Raw genomic sequence first — 14,254 nt, forward strand, 5'->3', positions numbered from 1 at the left:
CCTTCCACACTTTCGAATATATCCTTGTGGTCGTGGATTATGTATCAAAATGAGTTGAAGCCATCCCCACAAGGAAGAATAATTCTCATACAGTGTGTAATTTTTTAAGAAAAAATATTTTTACCAGATTTGGCACACCACGAGTTATCATTAGTGACCAATGGACTCATTTCATGAATAGACTCATTTCATGACCAATTTTCTTCTTTGCTGTCAAAATATGGTGTGACTCATAAAACAGGAACACCATATCATGCTCAAACTCAAGGGCAAGTTGAGGTTTCTAACCGCGAATTAAAAAGAATTCTTGAAAAACGGTTGGAGTTTCAAGAAAAATCTGGACTTTAAAATTAGATGATACATTATGGGCATACCGAACGGCATTCAAAACGTCAATTGGAACATCCCCATATAGATTAGTCTTTGGAAAAACTTGTCACTTATCCGTTGAATTAGAACATAAAGTTTTTTCGGCATTAAAAGCACTGAATCTTGAATTAACCTCTGCTGGAAGAAATAGATTTTTTCATGTTAATGAATTAGAAGAATTGAGGTTAGAAGCTTATGAAAATGCCAAAATTTTCAAGGAAAAAACAAAGAAGTGGCATGACAATTTGATTAGACAAAAAAGCTTTAAAAGTGAAGATTTTGTACTTCTTTACAATAGACGACGTAGGCTATTTTCAGGAAAATTAATATTCAGGTGAACAGGTCCCTACAATGTTACAAATGTCACTCCTTATGGTGCAATTAAAATACTATCACATAGATGGTGGAGAAAAGTCCAAGGTAAATGGATATATATTGAAACCTTATGTCACTAAAATGTTTGAGAAACAGGCTTCAATAATTCTTTTTGCTTAAGAAAAATATTCTAAGTCAAGCTGACGACATTAAACTCAAAACTATATTTTTCTCTTTGTTTGTTAATATTATTAGTACTTTTATTACTAATATGAATTAAAAAAAGATATTTTGACTAATCAAGTCTCAGCCATAACGTGTTACAACTTTAAAAAATGGTTATGAAAGCCACGTTGTGATTTATGAAAAGAAAGATAACATGTTATGGAATAGTTTTGTAAAACAAAAAGGGGTGGGGGGAGGAAAGGAGGAAAAAATCTTAAGTTCAACCTTTTACCCTGTTGCTCTCACCTATCACCACCACAAAGCCACCGCCCACCACCCTTTTGCACTAAAATTCCCCAGCCATGACCACCAACCAGTAGTAATTTTCTTTTCCCTTTTTCTATTTTCTTACTCTTTGTCATAGATTTCCTTTCAGTCTTCTGTTTCTCCTTCTCAAACCCTCAAGAAAGAAAATGACCTCCTTAAAGAGAACCCTTTCAGGATGTAGTTCTTCCAAGGTTTCTAAGAAACAACACCTTGATCCCGCACTTGAGATATTCTCTGGAATAAGTCTAACTATAGTGGAAGAATGTGGAATGGATTTCTTGCCAACTGATGGAGAAAAGGCATGTGAAATTTTGAAGAACATCATATCTCTCCGGTGGGAATCTTTTGTGAAAAATCCAGGGGGTTATGTTAAATAAATTGTGCTTGAATTCTATGAGAACCTTGACAAAGAGAAGAGAACTTCAACAGTGCAAGGTAAAGTTATTAATTTTAACTCTGAGGTTTTGAATGAATTATCTTCTTTGAGTAATGTTGATGATGAAGAAATTAGAGTTAAGATGAAAGCTAAAAATTTCAACTTTATGAAAGAAGTTGTGAAGTTTATTTGTCCGAATGGAGTAAAAATTAATACAGGGACAATGGGCAAACCTTTGAATATTGCATGTTCATGTATGTCAGAAACGGCACGCACTTGGGGTAAGTTTGTAAGTTCACGTCTGATCCCTTATGTTAATGTATCTAATTATACAAGAAAAGGGTCATGCTCATATATGCTATTCAACAGCATTTGCCCATAAATGTTGGGAGAATTATAGGTGATGGGATGGTAAAATATCGTTTCAAGGACCGTAAATGCTTGTATTTTCCGTCTACAATCACTCGCTTAGAGAGACGATGTGAAGTACCCATTGACAATTTGGCAGAGACAGAAAATACTTATTTTGTTGAACGTAGCTTTTTGAATAGCTTGTTACCGCCCCATGGTCCGGAACTGGTTGCACATGAACATCATACTTTAGAAAGACCAATATTGATTGAGGCAGAGAAGGCAGAAAATGTGGGTACCTCCTCTTCTCTTACTTCAACAGATAATTCTCGTGTATCTCCAACAGATATTACAGGAACTTGCAATGAGAAAAAATTGGGATATTTGTTACGTCCCGCATTTTCGTACGTTGAAGTTTCATTGTAAGTTAACCGGCGTAAATTCGGGAATGAGATTATAAGCACTATACTATTTCAAACAAGTGATGAGTAAATTCGTGAAGGTGAGAGGGTAAGCAAATCGAAGAAAATGAATTTCGTCAAAGTTTGACAATTTGGGGATAAAATATGGTCCAAGTATAATACCTCGTATTCATGGACTAGTGCCATACAAGATACCACATGACCATGATAGTAAGGTGTATAAAGTGTGTTAAAAGTAAATAATATTTTAAGTAATTTGAGATAATTCCTAATTGTGGGGATAATTAATTAATGATAGGGATAATTGTGGTATTAAGAAGGATTATGTGGATAAGGATATTCTTTTGGGTTGCCACATGTCATTAAGCCAAGCCAAAGTGTCAAAATGTCCATGATGAGTCAAAAGACAACTTGATTACATGTTCTCGTTTATTTAGAGAATTGGACATAAGTGCCTTGGTTGGTTTCTTACTTGGAAATACAATTCAACGCATTGGAAAATTGAAGACATCAAGAATCCGATACCCAATTACCCCCTTTTGGCATTCATCAACTTCCATTTTTGAAGATCCATTTGACAGTAATAAGAATACAGATTTAAAGATTTTAAGCTTTAAAGCTACAAATACAGAAAGAGAATTAAGAAGAAATGACACAGTCGAGTAAAGAGCCATGTAAGAAACAGGCTTGCGATATTTAAGCTTGCCTTTCCAAGAATAATTTTCTTTCCCAAAGTACCGTGAAATGCAATTCTAAGGAAGCACGGTATAATCTTTCTCAAGAATATCATACGAATTTTTCCCTACTTCGGTCCGCCGTTACGTGTTGTCGCAATTGACGTGTGTTAGAGGGATTCTCAAGAGAATCGGCTCAGGTATGTTAAGGCTATCCCTTCTTTCTTTTTGGCATGGTCTATACGACACGAACGAAACGAGCAAATGCACAACTTTCATAAATGACTTTATTCATAGAAATACTAGAGATGCTTATGTCCCTGATTCCCCATGTACCATATTATTTTATCATCTGTTCATGGGTCTCAAAAATACGTAAGTTGATAAAAGTTTATTGCATAATATTAATCAGAGACATAATGGTCTTATGACATACCGAGAGATTTTATTAACGTATTCCATATGCATTTCATTCATTTATACATGCACATTGACCCATGACCAGATGGCGTTATATACGCGTATATATACATGTATATATATGTATGTATATGGGATATAGGAAAGGTTATGGCGTTATATACGCACCACCACCTGATCAGCTGGTATACGTTGATGATTTGCCCACAGTGGTCGAAATGATATGATGGGATGCCCTCAGAGGCTTGATGATGTTATGAACCCATATACCTATGCATGGTATGACATTTATACGCATATGCATGACATTATAAAAATGAAATGATTCATAGAGCTATGCAGACGTGCATGTCGAGTATTTTACTCCATGTTTCTCTCATGTCTATTATTTACTAATTTTTATTCCTTACATACTCGGTACATTATTTGTACTGACGTCCCTTTTTCCTGGGGACGTTGCGTTTCATGCTCGCAGGTCTTGATAGATAGGTCAAGAGTCCTCCAAGTAGGCGATCAGTTGAGCGGAAGATGTTGGTACACTCCATTTGCTCCGGAGTTGCTTGTTTGGTCAGTATGATTTAGATGTGTATTGCTTGGTATGGCGGGGCTATGTCCCGAACTTTATGACAATTATGTATCCTCAGAGGCTTATAGACAGATGTCATGTACGTAAAAGATTGTATGGCCTTGTCGGCCTATGTTCAGTGTACGAGTGGTTATTTTGGTCTTAGAGGCTCATATGTCTTATGTATAAGTTGGTATTACATGTTGTATTCTACCTATTTTACGGAAGCCTCTCCGGCTCAGTTATCTATGATAGTATGATACGAAAAGATATGTTATGTTGGTACTCGGCTGAGTAAGGTACCGGGTGTCCGTCGCGGCCCATCGTTTTGGGTCGTGACAAAAGTGGTATCAGAGCAGTTCTGTCCTAGGGAGTCTACAAGCCGTGTCTAGTAGAGTCTTATTTATGGGTGTGTCGTGCACCACACTTATAAGAAGGAGGCTACAGGGCATTTAAGACTGTCACTCTTTCTTCTTACTCTAGATCGTGTGGTAGAGCTTAGTTGTAAGAACTCAATTTCCTAAACTCTATCTTATTCATAATACGACGATACCTATATCTAGAAAGATGGTTGGTAAGAGATATAGTTGTGGAAAAGTTGAGTTAGAGGAACTCGAGTTTGCATTATACCTATGATGGATAAATGTGAGATCTTCAGCAGAACATGTGTGTACCTTACGTGTAAGCTTCTTGATAAGGAACCTTAAGGCAAGAATATCTATCCACCTCTATGGTGAAAGGCAATGAGAGATTCAGAAGATAGATACAAGCTTCAACAAGTAAAATGAGCAAGATGAGAAGGGTAGGAGGTACCCAGTTAATGAAGATTATCAGTATTTTCAACTCCGGCAGAAAAGTATAAGCATTGTGACTTACCTTCAACAGTAACAGATGTATGTAGAATTGGCCACACCCATCTCAGATATACCCTATTAGGGGCTAACATGTGTGGTTTAAGAAAATGACAGGATATTAGGATCTAGCTGGGGTTAGAGTAACCCAAAATGATAAATGGATTGTTGGTGTTAGTTGACATTTTTAAAGGATATTATAAAGGCAATAATAGATCTTCTTGTGAGGTATCCAGATGGTGCACTCTAGAATATTATAATTAGATGTGAATATTAGTATGAAAAAAAAAATCAAAAAAATCAGAAGATAGGCACAAAAAGCCTGGAAGGGATAAATATTACCTTAGTGTTGCTCGCGTCCCTAGTAGAGTGAGAACATTAAGCAACCCGAAGAGCCACTGGATGGAGCAAAGGGGATCTAAAAGCAAAAGAATGTCTTGTTCGAGTTTTCAGAATAAAGTGATAGACATAAATGTTAGCGGGAAATAAGAAAAGAGTTAATAAAGAATTATGAGTAAGATATGATACATGAATGACAACGATAGATAAAAAAGATGACAGTATTACTGAGTCTATAGTCAAGTGAAGGAAAGGACGAGGGGTGACAGGCCTTGAGTCAACAAAAGAGTATAGGCCATAAAGTCATATCCTCATTTCGAGAAATAAGTTCGTGACTCCAACGCGACTACCAAAAGGAAACGTTAGACCCCAGAGTAATAAGAAATGAGTATGGGCTGATGAACAAGATAAACTAAACTTGAACTAGGGACTGAGTAATAGTCTGCATCATGGGAATTTAAGAGATCGCATCCCGACGATAATAAAATAGATGGCAGAAGAATACCCTTTAAAGGATATTTAGGAAGACGCTTCCCTAAAGAAATAAAGGTGAGTAAAGTTAACCTTAAGGGACTGTATGTGCTCGTTACACTAAGTGTCACCCTCGCGAGTGAGGAATTTCGTTATCCTTGGTACAGAAGCGTGATGACCTAAAATGTCATCTTTAAATTTAATAAGTAATTCTGTATTCTAAGACCTTGAAAAGCACCATTTATCATTCCTCGACTTGCGTGCGTAGTCCGTAAAATTTTTCGGAAAGTTTTCATGTGAAAAACGGATTAAAATGTTAAATAAAGCTTTGAAACTCAACTGAGTTGACTTTGGTCAACATTTTTAGCAAACGGACCCGGATCAGTATTTTGACAGTTCTGATAGCTCCGTATCGTGATTTGGGACTTGGGTGTATGCCCGAAATTTAATTTGGAGGTCCCTACCTCAAGTTATAACCATTTAACGGAACTAGCAATTTAAAGGCTAAAGATTTCAAGTTTGACCACGGGGTTGACTTTTTGATATCGGAGCCGAAATTCGATTCTAAAAATTTAAACAGCTCCGTTATGTCATTTATTATTTGTGTGCCAAATTTGAAGTCTTTCCGGATTCATTTAATATATTTTGGCATGAAGTTTGCAAATTAAAAAGTTTAAAACTCAAAATCCGAATCGAGGTGTGAATTGCAATTTCGATGTGATTTGAGACCCCGAATAAGTCCGTATTCTGTTACGGGACTTGTTGGGATATTTGGATAAGGTCCCGAGGGGCTCGGGTGAGTTTCGGACAAAATTCGGATTGTTTAGAGCATGTTGAAAGCAGCAGGTTCTTGGCAGAACCTGGTGTAATCGCACCTGTGCAATGGTGGTCGCAGGTGCACAACCGCATCTGCGTGAAGCCGGTCGCTTCTGCGACCTGGGCACTGGCCAGTTGCATCGCTTCTGCGAAGAAATGGGGCGCAAATGCGCGACCGCTTCTGCGAAGGTTGAATCGCTTCTGCGACGTCGCAGGTGCGATAGAAATATCCGCAGATGCGGAACCTCGCCTGGCAGCCCTAATTCGCAAATGCGAGATTTTTCTCGCAAATGCGTGACTGCAGGTGCGAAAATAAAGCCCGCAGATGCGAAAATGCTGGGCAGAATACATAAAATCGGGTCTTAGCTATTTTTACTCATTTTTGAGTTTCAAGTCTCGGATTTGGGCGATTTCAAGGGGGATTTTCACGACTTTGAATTGGGTAAGTGTTTTTTAACCAAAAGTGATTATATTTCACAAATCCATGTCTATATTCATCATTTATTTCGGATTTAGATGGAAAAAATTGAACTTTTTATAAAATCTTTCAAAAATAAAAAGTTAAGATTTGAAGGTCCATTTGATATCGGAATTGGACAATTTTTGTATGGTTGAACTCGTATCGGAACGGGTGTTCGGATTTCGCAAGTTTTTCTTGGATTTAAGACGTGGGTCCCACTATCGAATATTTAAATGAATTTCGGGTTTTTATCCGAAAAAATTATAAATTCATATGGAATTAATTCCTATGATTAGTATTGAATATATCGAATTGTTTGTGAATAGATTTAAAACTTTCGGAGATAAATTTAAAAGGAAAAGTTGTGATTGAGTAATTGGTTGGAATTTACAAAGCGAGGTAAGTGTCTTGGTTAACCTTGACTTGAGGGAATAGAACCTTTAAATGATTTGTTATGTGAATTGCATGTGAACGACGTATAGGCGAGGTAACGAGTGTCTATACGTCGTCAAATTAATTATTTGCATGCTTACTTGAAAAATCATAAATTATTTTAAATCATAAATTAATTATTATAATAATTTTTTTCCTCATATTCTTTGTCAAATATTAATTCTTAAATTCCTGTAATAATTGTTACATGCTTATTTGAATTATGTGCATTAATTGCTACTTGACATTTAGCATATTAAATATTAAACTATCTATTTTCTCTATGATTTTCATAATAAATTATTATTTGTCATTATTTGGTTCATAAATAAATTATAATTATTGTGTGCCTTGATGCTTAATAATTTCTCATTGGACGGTGTGCTTACGGTTTGCACGCCGCAACGGAAATGAAAGTATAAAAATATATATATATATATATATATATATATATATATATATATATATATATATATATATATATATATATATATATATATATATATATATATATATATTGGGGAATCGGATTGCACGCCGCAATAGACTTATTTAAAAGTTAATATTGTGGGATCGGATTGTATGCCACAATAGACTTATCTAAAAGTCAATATTGGGGAATCGGATTGCACGCCGCAACAGACTTATTTAAAAGTTTATATATATACTTGATTGAAATAAATATATGACAGACTTTATTAAAAAGAATATATTGTGAGAGCGGGTTGCATGCTACAACATAAATGAATGTGAATATATTGTGAGAGCGGGTTGCACGCTGCAACAGAATTGGGTGAAATAATAATGGATTATGACCGCTGAGTTGGCTTCAATTGTTGTAAATGAGTTACCTGTTTTATTTCTATTATGTGTTGTTGTCATTAATATTACGTACAGGTTAATGTAAGTGAACCGCCTTAGCCTCGTCACTACTTCGCCGAGGTTAGGCTCAGCATTTACCAGTATATGGGGTCGATTGTACTGATACTATACTCTGCACTTCTTGTGCAGATTTTGGAGTTGGTCCCAGCGGCGTACCATAGACTTGCTCGGATTTCAGCTACTCAGAGGAGACTTGAGGTATAACTACATGACGTCTGTAGTTTTGAAGTCTCAGTCTATTTTACTTTAGCTGTGTGTTTATTTTCAGACAGCTTTATTTTGTTCAGACCTTTATTTGTATTATTTTAGAAGCTCGTGCACTTGTGATACCAATTCTAGGATAGTATTTAGACACCGTTATTTTTATGGATTATTAACTATATTTCAAACTTTGCTTCCACATTTGTTTTCTTGCTATTAATAAACTTAAAATTGTTTTTAAAATGGATAATATTATTCTAACGTTGGTTTGCCTAGCAAGTAAAATGTTAGGCGCCATCACAGTCCGAAGGTGGGAATTTCGGGTCGTGACAAGAAGGATTACCGCGAGGCGAGTAAGGATCATCGATGATGTGAAAACATTCCAAAGATGAGAAGATAAAACATCTATAGGTAGATCATCGTAACACTAAATCTTAGTGCTCCCCCAAAGGGGGGAATATGGAGTGATGTGGCATTAAGTCAGAATTAAGTAGTTCTAGTAATTATGGAATTGTAAAGGAAGAATGTGATGAAATAAAAAAGGGATGAGATTGCACTTTTTCAAAGCCTACAGATATGCTACGATTCCAGAGCATTATGCAAACACGACGTCAAGGAGAGGAAGTAAGGGTTCCTGCCCTAGGTGTTATTGATTAATAAAGAGCTAGTGCGAGAGGTAAGTTAAGACAAAGAAAATAACCCAAGAAAGATTACGCGGAATATTGATACAGGAATGGGCCAATGAGTAGTTAGTAGTTGATTCAGAAAGAGCCTAGCTATGGCTAGACAAGAGGATACAGAAAAATCAACAAATCATGCAAGATAAACATAGGGAGCCCCAACATGGGGAATTCAACCTCACAGTTGTGACATCATGATCCTTTAAAAATATTCAGATAGTAATTGGGGTAGATAAAGATACCATATGAGTGTTACAGAAACAAAAGAGAGTACCACAGGGAAGTCAATCAAAATATTAGTTCAGAAGCAACCCTACAAGCACAAGGTCGTGGAGATAAGTAACTACGGGTAATTATAGGCGAGGAAGAACATCAAAAATTCCGTCAAGCATACGATGTGATAAGCTCACAGCTTTACAAGAGTCAGATGATCCTCCCTAAGTACTACAATGAAAGACTAGCTGAAGAAATAAGGAAGAAAACTTCAACCTAAGCACCATGACCTAAAGAGGATATGGTTGTGTAACAACAATCTCACTACAAAATTGTATGCACTCCAAAAGAAAGTGGCACCTACTATGGCTAATGAGCGAGGAGTAAAACCAAAAGTAATATTCGAGACCATATGAGTTGCACAAATATTTTTGCATACGTGAGAACTCAAATAAGCTAAGTATGCACGCAACAAGGGGCAAAAAGACCAGGAAAAACAATTACTTACGTTTGAAGAAAGCTGAGATGGAACAAAAGGAATCATTCGATTAATGATCCAGAGTTGGTTACGTTATGAACATACTTAAGATTTCGGAGTATTCTCCACGCAATATATATAGTGACATTCATATAGCCGTAGAAGACTCCGATATAAGTTAAAAGAAAAGAATTGAGCCCAGGGCATAGACAAGGATTGAATTGTTAGATGATGGTATCACGGATATTCCATAGCGCCCATGAAAGGCTAAAGTAATAACTAATACCAGGAGCCGCAGATCGAAAGATAGCTTAAGCCTACATAAAGGCTGGTCAGAAAGAAGAGGAAACTAAAGAGTTACATCAACCAAGTAAATCAGGAGTCTGATTATTAGACCCAGAAAATTAAAGAAATTGTGATTGAGAATATTGTATGATCACTCTTAATATCAGAGGTACAAAAGAGAAAGTACAACAACCATATTCTATAACGGCACTACGATAAAGCCAGTTAGAAAAGTACCAGCCTCATAAGAAGTCAGTACGAAGCTCCCACCAGATTGTGTATGCACCGGAGGAGCAAGTATTATAATAGAGCTTCAAGTTATGGACGTGAATTATACCTATGTGGAAGGGAGGTCATGAAAGAGATAGAAGATGAGATGCGAGACTTTAAGGTAAGTAAGGTAAAGGTGGACAACGTAGGAGATACTCAAAAGCAGAAGGTTGTGAATAGAATAGTTCATACTTCAAATAGAAGGCTAGAGGCACTGGGATTCAGTATTCAGGAATGATAGCGACGTCGTCACTTGCATATTTTCAAGCCCATGGTTTCTAGGTACTGAGAGGTCTAGTTAAGAAAGTAAAGAAGAGTTAAAGACGATGTGATGTCTCGCTTGATGTTCCAGAATAATACAAGGAAGTCCATGATACAAGCAAGTCGAAGGAAGGTTGTGAATAGTATAAATGGATATGTGTAGGTCGCAAGCTAAAGTATGGTAGAGCCACAAGGTTTTAGGAAGACGGGAGTAAGAATAAGAAAAGGCGAGTGAGAAGGTGACAAAAAGGGATAAACCCTCAGGATTAAGCCCATGAAAACAAGAGAGCCGATGGTTTCTCTAAAGTTATAGATAGCTTAGTATAACCTGAATAAACTCAAATGAGTCTAAGACTAGTAGAACTTAGAAGAGATGGAATGCTGCTCTGATAATGGAATGAGGGTATAATTGTGACAAATAAAGGATGACGTTTGGGCCTTTAATTGAATAATGATTTGAAGAAAAAAAGGGATTTCATGAATTATACAGGATTAAAATACCCACATAAGGTAAATCACATTGGGATGCTATGAAATACGATTATGGAAGTATAGTATCATATCGCCCCCAGGTGGATCAGGAAAATCACTTCAAATGTTCCACCATACAACGTGAGCCCTAGTGATTACGTAAGAGGTTTCAAGTTACCAGTGGTAGATTGTAGATCAATATTGAGGTGAATCAACAATGAATGGACAAAAGTCACAAAGTATAAGATGAGAATAGGGCGTCATTCTTAAGATGAACAGTAAAGAGGAAGCATTAAAGGACTTAGATTTATACATATGGGTTAACAAATGAAAGTAACCTGGAGTTTGATAGCAGACCTCAGTAACGATAAATCAAAGTAAGAGTTATGGTATAGTATGACCTACCTAGATACAGTAAAGTCATACGGATAGATAACCAGGATGATGAAATAAGATATAGCAATATTAGTAAGTTCAACAAAGTACCAAGCGAAGAACTTCAGTATACCCATAGATGCTAAGAGAGACCTCTTATCAAGCTTTGTATATGTATACAAAGTGAAGCCTAGAGATTGACAAAAAACTCGAGGAAAAAGGAGAGAAGAGTTGCATAGGCACACTTACAAGGTCAGAGTCGTACATGCTGCATGATGGAAGATAGCAACAGTTACAAGATTGGAAGAATTTCGACCACAAGTCATGGTGTGAGAAAGAGGTCTAAAAGGGGGAATACCCTGGCCTTTGGATTTATTCACAGAACAGTTGCCTAGATGGCAAGGAGAGTACTAAAGTATTCGCAAGAGCCATCTGTTGTGAAAATAATAAGTGCATCAGTCAATATTCAAGGACGAATATTCCAAAGGGGGAAATGATATTACATCCCGCATTTTCGTACGTTGAAATTTCGTCGTAAGTTAACCAACGTAAGTTCGGGAATAAGATTATTTTGAGATTATAAGCACTATACTATTTCAAACAAGTGATGAGTAAATTCGTGAAGGCGAGAGGGTAAGCAAATCGAAGAAAATGAATTTCATCAAAGTTTGGCAATTTGGGGATAAAATACGGTCCAAGTATAATACCCTGTATTCATGAATTAGTGCCACACAAGGTACCACATGACCATGATAGTAAGGTGTATAAAGTGTGTTAAAAGTAAGTAGTATTTTAAGTAATTTGAGATAATTCCTAATTAGGAGGATAATTGATTAATGATAGGGATGATTGTGGTATTAAGAAGGATTATGTGGATAAGGATATTCTTTTGGGGTTGCCACATGGCATTAAGCCAAGCCAAAGTGGCAAAATGTCCATGATGAGTTAAAAGACAACTTGATTACACGTTCTCCTTTATTTAGAGAATTGGACATAAGTGCCTTTGTTGGTTTCTTACTTGGAAATACAATTCAACGCATTGGAAAATTGAAGACATCAAGAATTTGATACCCAATTACCCCCTTTTGGCATCCATCAACTTCCATTTTTAAAGATCCATTTGACCGTAATAAGAATTCAGATTTAAGGGTTTTAAGCTTTAAAGCTACAAATACAGAAAGAGAATTAAGAAGAAATGACACAGTCGAGTAAAGAGCCATGTAAGAAATAGGCATGCGATATTTAAGTTTGCCTTTCCAAGAATAATTTTCTTTCCCAAAGTAGCGTGAGATGCAATTCTAAGGAAGCACGGTACAATCTTTCTCAAGAATATCATACGGATATTCTCCTACTTCGATCTGCCGTTACGTGTTGTCGCAATTGACGTGTGTTAGAGGGATTGTCAAGAGAATCGACTCAGGTATGTTAAGGCTATCCCTACTTTCTTTTTGGCATGGTCTATACTACACGAACGAAACGAAAAAATGCACAACTTCCGTAAATGACTTTATTCATAGAAATACTAGAGATTCTTATGTCCCTGATTCCCCATGTGTCATATTATTTTATCATCTATTCATGGGTCTAAAAAATACGTAAGTTGATAAAAGTTTATTTCATGATATTAATCAGAGGCATAATGGACTTATGACATACCGAGAGATTTTATTAACGTATTCCATATGCATTTCATGCATTTATACATGCATATTGGCCCATGACCAAATGGACACGTATATATATATATATATATATATATATATATATATATATATATATATATATATATATATATATATGTATATGGGATATGGGAACGGTTGTGGCATTATATACGCACCACCACTTGATCAGCTAGTATATATTGATGATTTGCCCACAGTGGTCGAAATGATATGATGGGATGCCCTCAGAGGCTTGATGATGTTATGAACATATATACCTATGCATGGTATGACATTTATACGCATATGCATTACATTATAAAAATAAAATTATTCACAGAGCTATGCAGACGTACATGTCGAGTCTTTTACTCCATGTTTCTCTCATGTCTATTATTTACTGATTTTCATTCCTTACATACTCGGTACATTATTTGTACTGACATTCCTTTTGCCTGGGAACGCTGCGTTTCATGCCCGCAGGTCTCGATAGATAGGTCGAGAGTCCTCCAAGTAGGCGATCAGCTCAGCGGAAGATGTTGGTGCACTCTATTTGCTCCGGAGTTGCTTGTTTGGTAAGTATGATTTAGATGTGTATTTCTTGGTATGGCGGGACGCTGTCCCGACCTTTATGACAATTATGTATCCTTAGAGGCTTGTAGACAGATGTCATGTACGTAAAAGATTGTATGGCCTTGTTGGCCTATGTTCAGTGTACAAGTGATTATTTTGGTCTTAGAGGCCCATATGTCTTATGTATAAGTTAGTATTACATGTTGTATTCTACCTATATTACGGCAGCCTCTCCGGCTCAGTTATCTATGATAGTATGATACGAAAATATACGTTATGTTGGTACTCGGTTGAGTAAGTGTCACGACCCAAATTAGCCCTCCGTAAGGTGTCGTGATGGTACCTAGTTTTTACGATTAGGTAAGCCTAATATTACGAAAAATATAAAGAAAATACAGCATTTTAAAGATAAACAACATATTGTGAGTAACCAAGAGTAGTACCACTCGGCATATACAAAAAATAATTTTTCAAGATCCGGAATATGACTAAGTCACAAGCTGCTATAATCTATGTATCTCTATACAAAAGTTTGAAGATAATAAAGA

General features: G+C 36.3%; 1 long non-coding RNA gene across 2 annotated transcripts; it reads left to right on the forward strand.

Annotated features, from left to right (window-relative positions):
• The first annotated feature begins 1,101 nt into the window (after window positions 1–1,101).
• On the forward strand, window positions 1,102–13,933 carry LOC138900509 (uncharacterized). 2 transcript variants are annotated; one of them, XR_011411565.1, is made up of 2 exons: window positions 1,102–1,611; window positions 13,617–13,933. It is a non-coding gene; the product is annotated as an uncharacterized lncRNA (long non-coding RNA). The 2 variants fall into 2 exon arrangements; XR_011411566.1 differs by lacking the exon at window positions 1,102–1,611 and adding an exon at window positions 12,170–12,889.
• Window positions 13,934–14,254: the final 321 nt, after the last annotated feature.

Source organism: Nicotiana tomentosiformis, chromosome 10, assembly GCF_000390325.3.
Source record: "Nicotiana tomentosiformis chromosome 10, ASM39032v3, whole genome shotgun sequence".
NCBI classification, from domain to species: domain Eukaryota; kingdom Viridiplantae; phylum Streptophyta; class Magnoliopsida; order Solanales; family Solanaceae; genus Nicotiana; species Nicotiana tomentosiformis.